Source organism: Protopterus annectens, chromosome 11.part0, assembly GCF_019279795.1.
Source record: "Protopterus annectens isolate FY-2018-M chromosome 11.part0, PAN1.0, whole genome shotgun sequence".
NCBI lineage: Eukaryota > Metazoa > Chordata > Ceratodontiformes > Protopteridae > Protopterus > Protopterus annectens.
Genome location: NC_056745.1, coordinates 636648227 through 636665213, shown reverse-complemented (window position 1 = coordinate 636665213; position 16987 = coordinate 636648227). Strand labels below are relative to the sequence as shown.

The window sequence follows — 16987 nt, the reverse complement described above, 5'->3', positions numbered from 1 at the left end:
TCTACTTTTTTCTTCCTTCTATTATATCCCCACAAATCTAAATTGCAACCTTTCTCTATGTTATCAAAGGACCTAATTGTTCTATAAAGAATTACTGTCTCTCTCTATATGTGGATAGTTCTATGTCTTATTATTACTTGACCAAGACTGTGATGTAACATTGTTGCTCAATGTATGTAACATATAAAATTATTGTAAATGATTTAATTTTTATAACCTTGTTTTATCTTGGAGCTTTTCTCCCCGGGCCTCCACTGAAAATGGAAATTATCCAGTTGGACTAGCCCGGTCAACAAATGTAAAATAAAATAAATAAATAAAAGTCTTTTTTTCTTAATGCCCACATTGAGTCCTCCTCGTGGCTTGGGCCCAAAGTAAAAAGCACACTGGCCAGATGTAAACAGGACGGTAAGACCCTTTCTGCCATAGGTGTCCGTTATTCTTCTCCTCAATGTGCTTTCTCCTGAAACTAAAAGAGTGGGAAGATATGGTTCAAGAAATCTCAGGGTCCTTTCTGTGACACACAGGCTGAGTTCTACCCCCAGAGGCAGAGGGGGAAACTCACAGGGAAGACGCTCCTTTCGGGGCAGAGGGGGACCGCGTAACCAGGGTTCCAAGGATTCTTTCCCTGGTCAATCCTACCAGCGCTCCTGAAGAGCGGCCCAACTCCTTTCCTCTGGAGGTGGTTGGGGATCGTTTCTCCTTGTACCCTTTTACCTGGCTAACCATCACCATGGATTCTTGGGTACAAAGGATCATAACCTGAGGTTATCATACCCCTTTCGATCTTTGTCCTGTCCCTTCAAAAAATCTTTCCGACGTTCCGTCCAGTTAAAGGGAAGAAGCAGCACTAGAGATAGAAAAGCTGCTTAGAAAAAGAGTCATCCAAATAGTCCTTCCAGACCAGATAGGATCCAGATTCTACTCAAGACTATTTTTAGTGCCAAAGAAAACCGGGGACTGGAGACAAGTTTTGGATCTCAGTGTATTAAACAAGTTTGTGAGGGTACAAAAATTCCGGATGGTCACAATACAGTCTGTCCTCCCGCTTTTGGAAAAAGACGATTAGATGTACTCTATAGATCTTCAAGATGCGTACTACCACATAAAGGTGGACAGGCCATCAAGAAGATGTCTGCGCTTCTGTGTGGGAGCCAGTCACTACCAGTTCAGAGTACTGCCCTTCGGACTCTCTACAGCCCCCAGAGTGTTCACAAAGTGCATGGTAGTTGTCACAGCTCACTTGCGACTTCAAGGATTCCAGGTGTTTCCATACCTAGACTGGCTCATTTCCACCCCCACCAGACATCTACTAGAAAAGCCCTGGCATACTCTCTCCTCGCTGCTCAAAGGCTAGGCATAACGATAAACTGGCAGAAATCCAATCTCACCCCATCTCAGTCGACAGAATTCATAGGGGTTATCTTGAACACAAAAAAACTGCAGAGCTGCTATTCCAGAACACAGAATTTTAAGGATAAAGCAACAGCTAATTCCAATCCTTTCACAGGTTCATAGGTTGGTACTAGGCTATCAGCCCTAGGGCCTATACAAGCCTAGCCATAACAATTCCCTGGTTATTTCTTCCCACACTATTTACTTCCCCCGACCCCTGTCTAGCATGGCGACTGACTTGATCCCCGGGGTGAATTTCCTTTCTCCCATCCAATCGTCAAGGTTCCTTTTGAAGAGGGCCAAAGAGGCACTCTGCTTGACATGTATGGGCAATCTGTTCCAGAGTCTGGGGAGTCACTGGGTCAGGAACCTATCCCTCCAGCATGTTTTGTTTATTGTGATGACAAGGTTTAGATCCCTGGAGCATGTGGCTCCGAGGGATTGGGATTTCTTTAAGTGTAGCTTGTCCAACAGCTCTGGGTTTGACATGGCCTTGTATGTTAAGCAGAGATCACCTTAGATGATATGCGACAGAGTATAGCTGGAGTTTTTTAAGGCGGTCAGTGTAGGGCATCTGCTTTAGGCCTGTGATTCTTTTAGTGAGGTATTTCTGCAGCCTTTCCAGTTGTTGCAGATGTCTTGAGAGGTACATACCAAACTGGGCATTGTATTCTGTAATGGGTCTAATGAGGGATGAGTACAGTGGGACAATGACCTCCTTTTTTCTGGATGAAAAGCCCTTAGTGATGAGGTGTGCCACATAGAAGGATTTCCTGACTCTTGTGGCGATGTGTTATCGAAGGTGAGACCACTGTCTACCTGTGTCCCTAAGTCTCTTATCACACTTTCAGTGTTTAGTGTACTGCCACCTATATGGTAATTCATGGATACATGTTTTTCCCAAAGGGGATAACTATACATTTCTTGGCATTGAGCTTGAGCCCATGGCTCTGGCACCAAGCATCTGTTTCTGTAAGGCCCTTTTATAGAGTATCCACATCAATTGGGGATTGAATAATGGCTCCCAGTTTGCAGTCATCTGCAGAAAAATCCATGGCTCACTCGGTTCTACAGCTGTTGGGTTCCATGGCAGCCTCCATCACCATTGTTCCCCTGGCCAGGTTTCACATGAGGCTTCTACAATGGCTACTGCTTACCCAATGCTATCCTTTTCAGCATCCTCTTTCAGCCATGATTCAAGTGACCCACAGGTGCAAACAGGATTTAAATTGGTGGATGGCATGCAATCTCTCACAATGGTCTCGCCCCTTCTCCCCAGCAACCCAAGGCCACAGTTACCACGGATGCCTCCCTGATGGGGTGGGGGGGCTATGTCAGGGACAGGCAGTCCAAGGCACTTGGTCCCAACTGGAGGCCTATCTGCATATAAATGTTCTAGAGCTGAGGGCGGTGTTTCTGGCGTTGCAAGCATTCCATCCCCTGCTGCCGTCTGGGACAATTGCGATTCAATCAGACAACATGGCTGTGGTCTGGTATATCAACAAGCAAGGTGGAACCAAATCTTACCCCCTTTGTCGAGAGACCATGAGGATATGGCAATGGGCAATGGCTACCAACCGTTTTCTTCTAGCAACACACATTCCCTGGAGTTCCAACGTGATAGCAGACAGACTCAGCAGGTGCATTCTTCAACCTCACGAGTGGTCCCTGAATCCCTTTATAGCGGCAGAGATCTTCCACCGCTGGGGCCATCCTTGCAGCGACCTCTTTGCATCCCGACCAACTACAAATGCAGCAACTACTTCACCCTGATTCCCCCTCCGGGACAGTCACCCATGGACGCTCTAGTCCACGATTGGCCCTCGGGTCTTCTCTACGTATTTCCAACCTTTCCCCTCATTCCCCAGTTTCTGAAGAAAGCCCGGCGGTTGAAGAGCAAGGTGATCCTCATAGCACCATATTGGCCCAGACAGATTTGGTTTCCCTTCCTTTGGCCTCACCTACTTGATCGACCATGGATTCTCCATCCAACCCCAGAGTTGATCTCACACCCACAGAACCTGATTCATCCCGACCTGAACAGCCTGAAGCTAACGGCTTGGCCACTCCAATTCCCTTGATTGCCAGGCAGAATGATCTTTCTTTACCAGTACGTGATATTCTCATTGCTTCTCATAAGTCTTCCACTAGAATTACTTATCTGAGCAAGTGGAAAAGATTTACCCGTTGGCTGAAAGATAAACAAGTAGACCCCTTTTCAGCACCAGTGTCGATAATACTAGACTATCTGGCCGACCTGTTTCAATCGGGTCTATCGGCCTCTACCATTAGAGTTCATTTGGCTGCATTTTCTAATTTTCATGAGGGTGTCCAAGATTCCTCTCTTATGTCCTATAAATTATGCAAGACCTTCATAAAAGTTGTGAATCATCTGAAGCCACCGTTTAGAGAACCTATTCAACCATGGGATTTATCATTAGTTCTACAAGCTCTGACAATGGCACCTTTCGAATCAACCTCTTCTTGCGACCTCAAGTATTTGTCATGGAAAACCTTGTTTTTGGTTGCTATTACTTCTGCCAGACGTCTTTCTGAACTTCAAGCTTTATGTATCAAGAGTCCATACTTGATTTTTCATAGCGATAGAGTGTCTCTAAGAACTAATCCGTCATTTCGGCCTAAAGTGATCTCTGAAATGTCCATTAATCAAGCCATTGAATTGCCAGTTTTCTTTCCCAATCATTCAAACAGAGGAGAGTATTGCCTACATACCCTAGATATACACAGGCAAATCCGTTTTTACTTAAGCAGGACTAAACCCTTTCGTAAATCTGACCAGTTATTTTTGGCCTTTTCTGGACCTAGATTAGAATCTGCTGTTGCTAAGGTCACATTAGCTAGATGGTTGAAGGACTGTGTTACTTTTATTTCCACACAACGTAATATCTCGTTGCCTACTGCCATGAAAGCTCATTCAACAAGGTCGGTTGCAACTTCTGCTGCCTTCCATGCCAGAGCTTCTTTACATGGCATCTGTGCAGCTGCAACTTGGGTTATGCCTCATACCTTTATCAGTCATTACAAATTGGATTTGGCCTCCAGCGGAAGAGCATCTTTCGGTTCTATGGTGCTCAGGAATGTCCTTCCATGAGAGCCTCCCAGGAATAGTGGTAGCTGGGGACTCTGTCCCATGCGTAAGGAATGAACGAGGATTAACAATATCAGATAAAGAAGTTATGTCTTACCATAACGTTCCATCTGTATTGTTGTTCCTCGTTCAGTCATTACAACCCTCCCTCCTGTGGTTTCTAGTGGATCACACCATCCAGTTCTCTTAGGTTATTGGACCAGAGGTAGCCTCTACCTTCTTTAACTTGCAAACTCAATCTGAGGTAACAGGGAGAGGGGGATTGTGGGTAAGAGTTTAGCTCGAGAGTTTGAAGCTGACGCGAGCTTGGAAAATGGCTGGCTCGGTTCCGAGCTCGGAACTGATACCCATGTGGAATGACTGAACGAGGATCAACAATACAGATGGAACGTTATGGTAAGACGTAACTTCTTTTTCTCCAAGCTATGCATAGGCAAATTTACATTCATATAAAAGTAATCAAACTGTATTAACATAAACATTATACTTCACATATATTGCTGTATATCATATAACCTAAAGAATATTGCATAAATTCTTTTTTTTTTTTGGGTATTTTTGATTAAACAAGAAACATCTTCATTAAACCATCACTTACTAAACAGGCAATCATACATTTATATAAATGAAAATAAACCTAGTTGTAAGCATTTTATAAAACAAACCATACTGACACACTTCCATTTGCAAACAGTATACATCAGTTATAATTTACCCAATCTTTCTCACTCAAACATTTCATAGCTCACTTAAGTCCTGCTGCCTTTTAGTCCTCATTCCTCCCTTGTATGTATGTTTCCCACGATTCCCATTTTTCCTATATAGTTTATCCTATCCTTTTCTAAAGATCTCAATTCCAGTTTTATCTCTTACTATATTCACTACTTCCGGTACGTTGTTTTAGATTTTGATTTCTATTTTCTAGTAATCGCTTTTTTGGCAGCCACCATTATTGGACACAGCAAGGCCTTACCATGTCTAGGCAATTCCCTTTCTATGTCATAGCTCAGAAAAATCATCTCCCTCATCAAACCAATTTGCCCACCTACTATCACTGTCAGTGCATCCCACAGGGAATCTTTAATGTCCACCAACTCACCGCACTCCCAGAAAATATGTTCCCAGTTACCTCTTTTGATACTTTTCCGTTATCAGGGCAACACTGTTAATGAGCATTTTTGCGGTTTCGGTGATCAGCCCAACATTGGAAAACAACATTCTTTTTTTTTTTGTTTGACAATAACAAATATAGACTTATTTTACTTCAGCAAATGTATATCAGTTCACATTCACTTATTCTGCGATTGTCTTGTGTTAATAGTATTAATATTTTAAAAGTGTCCATGATTTGCTTTGGATTTGTCCATGATTCTGTTGAAATGTGTCCCTGATTGATTGAGAAACATGCACTGGGCTGACATAGTGTTTTTACACGTTATGACAGCAGCACACATATGTACGATTACGCTTCTGCCTTAACACTTCATGCTGAGAAATGACTTGCGTACATTAAGTATACTATAACTACAGAGATTAATAACAAATATGACATGATGAGATGTTGCTCCTATACACTTATAAAGATGACAGAGCTTGCATTAGCATGCATTTGCTGAAAGATATGACGTATAAAAACAAACTGTCACTGTTTTGTAACTTTAGTATTCAATTCAGTGCCACAAATGTTATTAGGAACAGACAGAAATATAAGGCAAAATGTGGACATTCTGTATTTCTAGGAAGTTGAGAGGCATGCCTTAAACAAAACAACAAAAAAAAAATAAATTAGAATTACAAATCATCACAATGTACACTGCTCGGTGAAATTCTACTTCTAATGTATTGAATTTTTTGTAACGTTTGAAAAAACATTTACCTAAAAAAAGAGTAGATAACCAATTATTCCACAGAAAAGCTACGCAGACTATGATTAATAAATAAACATTGCTACTTTCCATTTCTAATCTGTCATTTCCCAGGGAAGGTAATGTCTTCATTCAGAATCATGCAAGTGATCTTAAACTTCGGGAAGTTTGTTCTTGTTCTTTAACAGGAAGAAAAAACGGAGCATGTGTTTCTGAAGAGAAATGCAGTTCAGCTTTTTCCCACCTTTAGGAAGACCATTATGTGCTTATTCCAGTTAACAATGTTGCCCCGATAATGGAAAAGTACCCCTCTTTCTTCCCCGTTTACACCTCCATTTACTTGTGTACCTGAGGAAACATTTTCAGGAGTCTACTTGGGGTATAAAAATATCTTTTTAAAGATTTTTTTTGCATATTTGGGAGACGTACATTTATCCTCCTATTGTTTCTTTGTGAATTGCTTATCCAGTCTCTCTTCTCAATCCTTTTTAACCTCCTCTGATTGATTCTTATAGTTATGGTGCAATATTTTATATGCTCTACTAATTATTCCTTTTTTAATGGCAGCTTCTGTTCTAGATTTTATTAAAAACTCTACCAGTGCTGGTTTTTCATTTAGGACCCCCCCCCGTTTCTTTCTCTTTGCCTATACTCTGATATCAATCCCTTATAGGGAAGACAGTCTCTAACCTGCAGTCCAAATAAATTCTTGACTTCTTCCCATTCTGTCATCTTTCCCTCTTTAGTTATTTGCTCCCAATGCCTTGGCTCATTTGCAAGCTTTCTCCAATAAGTTCCGGCCCCCTCTTGCCTATTGTCTACATCCCTAATTGCAGTCATCCCCTGTCAGTAGGATCTCCTTTCTCCATTCCCTTGTTGGTTTAGTTCTTAAAATATATTCTGCTCTTTTATGTATATAATACTCTGCATGATTACTGTTCTTCTTAAAGGTCTGGATCCAAAATCCCACTCTCTCCTTGTCTCTTGAGCTTCCCCCATTTAATCATCATCCGTTTCCACTTTGAATTATAGTTTTCTTCTTGTGCTGTATATGGAAGTCTCAATGGTATAGCTCTGAAATACCCCTTCAGATTGGGTAATCCCAATCCTCCCTCTTCTGCTGGAAGAATCAGTTTATCACACTTGACTGTTGCCGTGTTCCTCTCCCAGATAAAGTCCTTCAACTTTTTATTAATTGGTACCCACAACTTCTACTCTGGTTGATAAAAATATGCCTGACCTGTGTATAAGACTAAAGGGACTAAAAACATCTTAACTGCTTGTATCTTTACTATCCATATCCATATAACGGAGCTTTCATTTTCTCAGTTTTTGTATTATCTTTTTTTTAGTCTCTTCCCACATATCCTTAGCTGCCACACTAGAATCATTTTAATCCATACTCCTAAATATTTCATTTTATCATGTCCCCTTATTGCCTTTTTTTTTAGCTTCATTAATTTTTTATCCCAAAAAGATCTGACCCTGTCTCAAAATGTTCCTCAGCACTGTAATATCTTTTTCTGGTTGTTCAGGTACAAATAAATACCATCATCTGCAAATAAAGCCAGCTTTTCTTGATTACCATACCAATTTCTGAGTTCCTTATTTTCTTCGCCAGTGGTTCTAAATATAGTGCAAATAATAAAGAGGAAAGAGAACACCCCTACCTGATTCCTGTGCTCAAGCAAAAATTATCAGGTGAGGACCCCACCCACTTTTTTTCACCTCCCAACCCTCATATATTCTCCTAATCAACCTTATAATTTTTCAGGAAATGCAAATGCTTCCATTCCCCTGCTCATAATGACCCAGCTTACTCTGTCAAATGCTTTCCTGTGCATTGACCCACCACCAACAATGCTATTTTTTTACATTCTGATTCCCTCAGCAGCATCAATGTTCTGTTAATGTTGTCAAATGTTTGCCTCTCCTCCTCAAAACCACATTGATCCATATCTATCAGTTTTGGTATTGCCATTCTTTTAGTTATTATATTATGCAGTCTTTATAATTATAGTTTAGTGTTGAAATGGGCCTGTATGAAACTGGATCTGATGGATCCTTACCCTCTTTAGGTATTACAGCTACTAGTGCTTTCTTCCATGACTGTGATACTTCTTCTCTTAAGATGTTGTAAAATAAAACTTTCCAGATCTTTATCAGTTTTTTTTCTCGCAGTTTCCAAACTTCCACAGGAGTACCTTCAATTACTGGGGACTTTCCTGTAGATTGGTTATACATCTTCAATTTTTATCTCATTTCCTGCTTTCCTAACTGTTAGTGATTGAGCCTCTTCTACCTCTAACCTTGGCACATTTAATTCTTCCATAAATATTTTCATTTGTATCTTTCCTTAATTTTCATATTTCTCTGCTTCATAGAGACTCTAGCAGAATTTCCAAAATATTTCTGATACTGCTAAAGGATCTCTTGTTATCTTCTTTGTTATGGGTACCCTAAGTTTGGTGACAGCCCATTCTACTTTCTATTGCCTGAGTCGTGTTGCTAAAAGTTTTTGTCCTCTGGTGTTATCAAAAACAGTTGCTTAACAGCAGTCTTTCTAAGTTCATGCATATTATCAATGTAATCCCTTATTTTTTGCCTAGCATTCTGCAGTTGATCTTCCTCTTCTGTGAGATTTCCCCCTACTTTCACCTTTGTCAGTCCCTCTAAATAATTATTGTTACTTCTTAACCATAGCTTCCTTTCTTTTATTTCCACCATATTTTTAACTCCACCTTAATTTTATCCCACTCACTGGTTATATTTTCAGAAGAAATTCCTATCCTCTCTAACAGTTCCTGATTAATCTCCTGTTCCCAGTCCTTAAATTCCTCTCTTTTCATTAGCTAGGTGGGAAAACACCAATGCTGCATTTTTTTATTTCAATACCCTATGTTTTTATTATTGGCACATGATCTGAAATAGTTATTGGGTGGGTATTGAGTCCTTCAGTTAAATGCACATGTTCCTGTGAATTGTAAATTCTTTCTAGCCTAGCCCAGTTTTTACATCTTGGGGAATAATATGTAAATTCACTCCAAGCTCCTATTACTGAAGTCACATCTCCCGTGCCAAAGATTTTCATAAATCTCTTCAAAAATATACCCTTTTTTTTTTTATATTTTTCCCTTCTTGGCCCCCCAGACACATCCACAGTGTTGCATATCTAGTTCCAGTCCCCACCTATAAGTAGTATTCCTTGCTGTATAAATACATGCCAGTATAATCTTCCTTCCTTGCAAGTATCTCCTTAGCACTACAAATCTGCCATTATTATCTTTTTTACCTTCTGCTATCACTATTGGATTTTCTGTTGCAATTACTATAAGTACTCCTCTTTTCCTTTGTCCCAGGTATTCTACTGAATACCCATCCTGAAAACTGTTCTTTATCAAATTCACATGTTTGTTTCTTTTTAAGTGCATCTCCTGTAACACAGGTATTTGCACTCTACATTTTTAATATAGCTCTCTACCTTTCTTGTTTGTATGCATCCCTGAGGCCATTTACATTTAAAGACATTAAAGAAAGTACATTGTATTAAAAAGTTATTATTCCTACCTTTTATGTGTAACACCTTTTTGTGAAATATCTAGTTCCAGCTTTCGTGTTACATGCATACACTATCTGGCAGGTTGAACTTTTATACAGTTGTTTCTTGTCATAACTATTTGAGCCTGTGACACATCTTATAAAGCGTTTTGTTTTATTGAAAGCCCTCAAAAAATAAATAAACAAAAACAAACACACCACAAGTACCCCCCTAAAACCAACACACAAAACTATGTACACATTCAAATATTGACGTCTTAACCACGTAATGGGAATAAAAGTCCTAACTTGACAGGCACACTCATAGACTTGAGTTAACCTAAAGGAAAGGTCAGCCATGCTAAGACGCATGGTGCAGCCTGTGCTTCTACTAAGTGCTGATTGGTTTTATCTTGTCTTTATAGCTCTCCCAACTGGGAAAACCCATGAATGGTTTCAGAGAACAGTAACTACTTTGGGAAAGCCCTGAATGCTTTCAGGGAACATTATCTCTTAGCCAAGTTCTCCTTTTTTTTCCTCAGCCAGTCACTCTCCATCAGACTGTAGTCAGTTTCTCTTTATCAGATTGTCTCCATGGAGACAGGAGAACTAGGCAGCCAGTTTCTCTTTACCAGATTGTTTCCATGGAAACATGAAGACCAGCTGCAGAATTGTTACTGAGCTTACATGTATTTGCTAGAAAAAACTCATAATATTCAGTGTTCTTTTTCTTTTACTTGCTGTCTCCTAAAACTTGTTAATAAATCAATCTAAAGTCTTTAATGCAGTCATTTTCCCATGCGAAAATGAGAGAGAGACACAAATCTCTCTTTTATCATGCTTTTTAACCAGTTTTTTATACATTGCTGTGCTACATTTCTTAAAACTGAACAAGAAGAGAGGGAGAATGAAAAAAAAAGAACAGCAGCACCTGTTTGCGATCCCCATTCCACTGAAAAATAACTGAAAAAAAGTTATATTTCTTCTTTTTTATCTACCCTTGTTCTATTCTTAGTAGCAGATATACTAGATAATAGATAGTAGTTTTTTTCTGTGTTTATACCTTTCCTCAGTATTTTCTATCTTGCCTTCGGCCTTTTGGCCTTAGGATTAGTGATTAGTCAGTGATCCCCTTTGGGACTATTTGTTGGATCTCTTATTACTGTTTGTAGTTATTTAGTTGTTAGTGCCCCTTTTGGGCTGTGTTGGTTTTTTGTGTGAGTTACTTAATTTAAAGCAGCTCTTAGTTAATCAGTGTGCTTGAGTTGTGTAATGTCTGAAGATGAGGACAAACATCCAAAGTCTGTGTTTAAAAAGTGCCCAGAGTGTGGACAGAAAATGTCAGTCACAGATGCCTATGTACAGTGTATTTACTGCTTGGGTGAGGTACATCTGCAAGAGTCTTGCAGCATATGTCATTCCTTTTCCACAAGAGTGTTAGCTGAAAGGAAGAGGAAATTGATAAGGGTATCATTAAACACCCCTTTTCTGAGGTATTGTCTGACCAGGATGGAGCCAGTAAATCATCTAAATCTTCTAAGTCTTCCACTGATTCTAGATCCAAAAAAGGAAAGAGGTCAGAGTGTGTGGTGACTTCGGCTCCACTACCCTTCGAGCCGACAGTCTGCTCTTTTCAGAACCAGGACATGGCTTTGGAACCGGTTTCCGAAAAACCTCCTTCCATATTGCTCCAATTGGGTCTATCTGTCCACTCTTCCAGGTCCTCTGTCAGCCTATCTGATCTGGATATGGACTGGCTGGTTCAGTAACTCTTAAAGGCACCAGGGATAGTTAAATTGCTGTCGGCACAGACACAACCATCGGAGCTGAAGACCACTACCTTTGAATTGTCTCGACTCCTCTGAGCCATATTGGACCTTCGGAGACGGAAGAGGCCAACCTGATAATTCTGGATCCCTTGGAGCCGACACCTGCTCCAATGTCGTCGGCTCCATCTGCTCGGACGTTCTCGGTGCCGACCGGGGACTCTAGGAGCCAACACTCTCCGGTCGGGTCTGGGGAGGATAGCCGCACCGACTTGGTGCCGACTCTTCCTCTCAGGGCCTCGGCTCGGGTGAGCTCGGCTCTTATCTCGGGCTCGGAGCCCACGGCTTCGGTGCAGGAGGAGATCGCGGCTCCATCGGAGCCATTGAGTCCTTCTCATCAGAGCCGAGGTGCATTCGATGCCATGAGACGAGTGTTGTCTCCCAAGACTTCCTCATCTCAAGGTCTGGCCTCTTCTTCTCCTAAAGAGCCTGTGTCTGTTTCTGTTTCTTCCTGTCCTCCCAAGCGTAAAGATCCAGATCCTCAGGTAGCCCCACAGGGCGCTCCCTGCTCTTCTGAGACCTCTCCAGAAGTTCCCCCTGAAGAGGTTCCCAGGAAGGGATTATGCAAGAGGAGGCATTTGGACTCCCCCCAGGAGTCTATCACATTGGACACCAACCTGGATGAATCAGAAGGGTCCCCCGATCCCCCTCTGAGGACATCTCCTTTGCGGAGATTCAAGAGCCCTACTGAGGACGAGTCGGTTCTCCTGAAGGCGTTCGGGTCTCAACCTTCCACCTCTTGGGTATCTCCGCCCTACAATGAGCTTATGGATCTGGTCTCTCGTGGGGCGTGGGAGTCTCCAGAATCTATGGAACCTGTTCCTAGGAGGCCTGATAAGTTTATTTCAGCCCCTGTGGATAAGTCCTTTTTGACCAAGGGAGTCCCCGTTGATGCCATGGTGGTAGCAGCAGCCACCAAAAAGGAAATGTCTGAGACTTTCTCATCTATCCATCCTCCTAATAGAGAATTTAGGATCATGGATAGATACGGGAAACGCATGTTCAGTTCAGCGACTTTCTCACTCAGATCACTGAACTACTTGACACATTTTACCAGACTGCAGAGAGATCTCCTTAAGGATTTGGGAGATACTCTTCAGGGTGCTGTAGCTTTGAGTGTATCTGATAAGATTGACACTCAGCTCTCTACCCTCAATTTGATAGTCAACTCATCCATGTGTCTCATATCGTACTCAGCTGATGGTTCGAGTAGAGCCGCAGGTACAGGAATCGCTTTCCGTAGGCATGCCTGGATGCGACTCTGTTCCTTCGCAGAACCCTTCAAGTCTTCTTTTACTAATACCCCATTTGACAGCTCATCTTTGTTTGGACCAAAAGTGAAGGAGACTTTGACCAGGTGTGAGCAAGAAGGAAGTCTGCCATCTGAGTCTGTTTTTCCACCCCCCACTTGTCCCTTACCCAAAGGTCAGAGGGGAGGAAAGATGTGGTTCCGGAAAGCCCAAGGAGCCTTTCAAGACACACGTGGAGAGCGCCCCTCCAGAGGCAGAGGAGGGGGTTTCAATGGAAGACACTGCCCTCGCGGCAGAGGAGATCTGCAACACCAGGGTGACAGATCACTTCTCTGGTCAATCCTACCAGCGCTCCTGAAGGGAGGCCCGACTGTCCTACTCTGGAGGCAGTTGGGGGTCGCTTATCTTTGTACCCCTAAGCCTGGCTAAATATAACAAACGACAGTTGGGTACAAAGTATCATTTCCGGAGGGTATTTCATACCATTATCCATCCATCCTCTTCCTGTCAGAAAAATCCCGGACGTTCCACCCAGTCACATGGGACAAGCAGCAGTAGAGGTATGCCGATTGCTAGAAAAAGAGTAATCCAGCCAGTCCCAGCAGACCAGACAGGATTCGTAACTTACTCAAGGTTCTTTTTGGTTCCAAAGAAAACAGGGGACTGGAGACCCATTTTGGATCTCAGCAGACTCAACCAATTTGTGATAAAAGAGAAGTTCCGAATGGTCACGTTACAGTCCCATTACTCCCCTTGTTGGGGAAGGACAATTGGATGTGCTCGATTGATCTCAAGGATGCTTACTACCACGTAAAGATGGCCAGACCATCCAGAGATCACCTGCATTTCCGGCTGGGAGCCAGTCATTATTAATTCTGAGCTCTGCCCTTTGGTCTCACTACAGCCCCCAGAGTGTTCGCCAAGTGCATGGCAGTAGTCACGGCTCACCTGAGGTCTAGGATTCCAGGTGTTTCTGTATCTAGATGATTGGCTCCTTACCTCCACCACCAGGCATCAACTTCTTCAAGCGAGATAGGCTACTCTGACACTCTGCGATGAGCTAGGCATTACAGTCAACTTTGAAAAGTCTGCCTTGTTGCCATCGCAGCATATCATTTTTATAGGGACAGAACTAGACACGTCAACCACCACTCTCCACCTTCCGCCAGAAAGAATCTCTATTCTTCGCCAACACATCATATCCCGAATATCAAAGAACAGAGCACCAGCAGCAGAGGTATTGAAAGTTCTAGGATTGATGGAGGCAGCTTTTCTAGCAATCCCTTTAGCAAGGATGCATATGAGAATCTTTCAATGGCTTCTATTCACACAATGGTCTTACCAAGAACTTCCAATGAGTCACATGATCCTCATAACAAATTCCTGCAAGAAGGATCTTCAGTGGTGGTTGACGTCTCTTCATGTCACAGTAGGACATCCTTTCATGCTTCCCCCTCCAGTTGCCACTGTGACCACGGACACTTCCCTGATAGAGTGGGGAAGCTATTTCAGGGAAAGACTGCCCAAGGCACATGGACAGATCAAGAATCACATCTGCAAGTGCTTCTACCATTGCAATACTTTCAGGACTCTTTTCCTTTAGGGACAATTGCAATACAGACAGACAACATGTCAGTGGTCTGATATCTGAACAAACAAGGCAGGACCTGGAGGCTGTCTTCATCCTGTTTTTTTCAATGTGTATTCATTTCTAGGCAGAATAATTATTGTACTATTATATGATACGAAGCAAACTAGATCTGAGGTAATTCCAGCAGTGCATTATGGGATTAAGGGGTTGGGTCTCGAGCTACTGGAGAACTCTGAGCTTGCTAGTCAGCCGTGTCAGAGCCGAGGATTGGCTCCAAACCCATCAGTGATAAATAAAGGTGAGATGGAACAACTCACATGGAACGTTATGGTGAGTACATAACTTCTTTTTGTTTTACTTTAATTTCCGTTGATGCTACTTTGTCCAGTAGAGTCATGAAGTCTTCAACAGTTGGAATGGAGGGTGACATCCATCTTCTTGTGATGCATTTTCTGGCTACTGCCAAAGTTGTCCAAAGAAGATATCTATTTTTGTTATTCATTGTAATAGAATCATTTATATTAAAAAAATGAAGATTCTGATAATATAAGGGAATCATTAAAGATAGCTTGAAGAAAATTTCCAATGTCTTCCCAAAATGTTTTTGAGAGAACATTTATAAAAGATATGAGACCAATCAGCCTTACATTATAGAGAGCATCTCCAACACGTTACCTCCTTAGAAAGATTAAATTTAGCAATTCTATTAGGAGTGTAGAATGCTCTATGCAAAAATTTCCAGGAAAAAATTCTCCATACTTGTAAATTAGAAGTTAATTCAATGGAGTGTAGTAGATTAGTTTTATTTTCACAGGTTAAGGATGATGTATAATCCCTGGTAATAAAGTCCCAAAATTCCTGATTAGGAATAGTTTTGTAGTTAGTTATGACTTTATAGAGTTTTGAAATTAAACTTTTCCACCTAAGTTCTCCATGTTGCATTTCATGTATAAGAATTATAAATTTAGGTACAGATGTAAAGGGGGAGTTCTTTATTGTTCTGCATAGTCTTCAGTAAATGGAAGTATATTGTTAAGAGCTAACCAATCTGACTCTGATAAATTAAAAGTTTCAATTAAATTTTTTGCATCAAAAGTAGCTAAGTTCATTATACAGTGATACCAGCATGTACATTTTTTCGCTTCCCAGTTACTAAGAATATCTGTATTGATATTATTGAAAAAGTTTTTTGTAATTTTAAAGGGGTATAGTAGTTGTATCCATAGTTTAATATCAATGTTGTTGTTAACAAAACATCTAAAAGTATTGTAAGTATATTTTATATAATTTAGATTTGTGGGTTTAATAACATTATATTGTAAATTGACACAAAGTGCATACCAAAATTTATTGCTCAGATCATTTAGTTATACATTTTTTATTAATTTATTTTCATTTAGGATAATGGTTGCATGTCGGGATTTCCATGCTGAAGAAAATTTTTGATCTTTCCAATTTAATATTGTTCTGAGATTAGAAGCTTTAATGTAGGGTTCTAAGTCAGGAAAATTTATTCCTGCCAGTTCCCATGGTCTAATATGGTTTGATAAAGCTATTCTATTTTTCTTTGGGTATAAAACTATTCTATTTATTTCTCTTAAAATATTCTTACTCTGTAATATAGGGATAGATAAAGCAATATAGTTTATTTTTGGTAGCAAAATCATTTTGATTAACTGTAACCTATCTTCAAAATTTAAATGTAATTTGTTCCATTTCTCTGCAAGAGTTTTTACTTTGTTCACTATGTTGTTATAATTAATATTTAAAGTTAATTCTATGTTATCACACAGTACAATCCCTAGATATTTTAAAGAAGATACCAGTTTCCCACCTATTCCAGTCTTAGTAGATTGTGTTATCATTAAGTTTATTTTTTATTTAACAATATGTGATTAGACTTAGAACTACTGATTTTAAGCCCTGTGATATCATAGAATTTTTTAACTAGTAATTCTAATTCTTGTAAAGATTCTTCTGAGTTCATTAAAGTAAGTAAGATATCATCTGCAAATAGCATTATTTTAGATTCAAATTGATTATATATATTAAAGCCTTTAATTCTGGGGTTAGAATGAATTTTCAAGGAAAAAAGGTTATATTGCTAATGCAAATAAGGCTGGAGACATTGGACAACCTTGTGTGGTACCCCTTGTAATTTTAATAGATTCAGATGTAAATGGTCCTAATTTAACATGTTGGTCTTAATGATGGATCATTCAGATCCTTGTGTATTTTTGGAGCTCCAAAAATCGTAGGTAGGTTTGGATTCTTTAGCACTAGAAAATTATACTCAGCAATGCTAATCTGTTCATTGTCCACAAGTCCTTCTAATGCTGCATCCACTTTCCTATATATAATATTTTTCTCATTAAGGCTGATTTCACAATATGTGTCTGTGTATAAAATTGTAC

The 16987-nt window shown here is 40.5% G+C and overlaps 1 protein-coding gene across 1 annotated transcript in view; it reads left to right on the top strand.

Moving 5' to 3' along the window:
- The window catches only part of SMC1B (structural maintenance of chromosomes 1B), a 3759116-nt gene that overhangs the window by 2648725 nt on the left and 1093404 nt on the right, over window positions 1–16987 (top strand). The gene's annotated exons all lie outside the window — the stretch shown is intronic.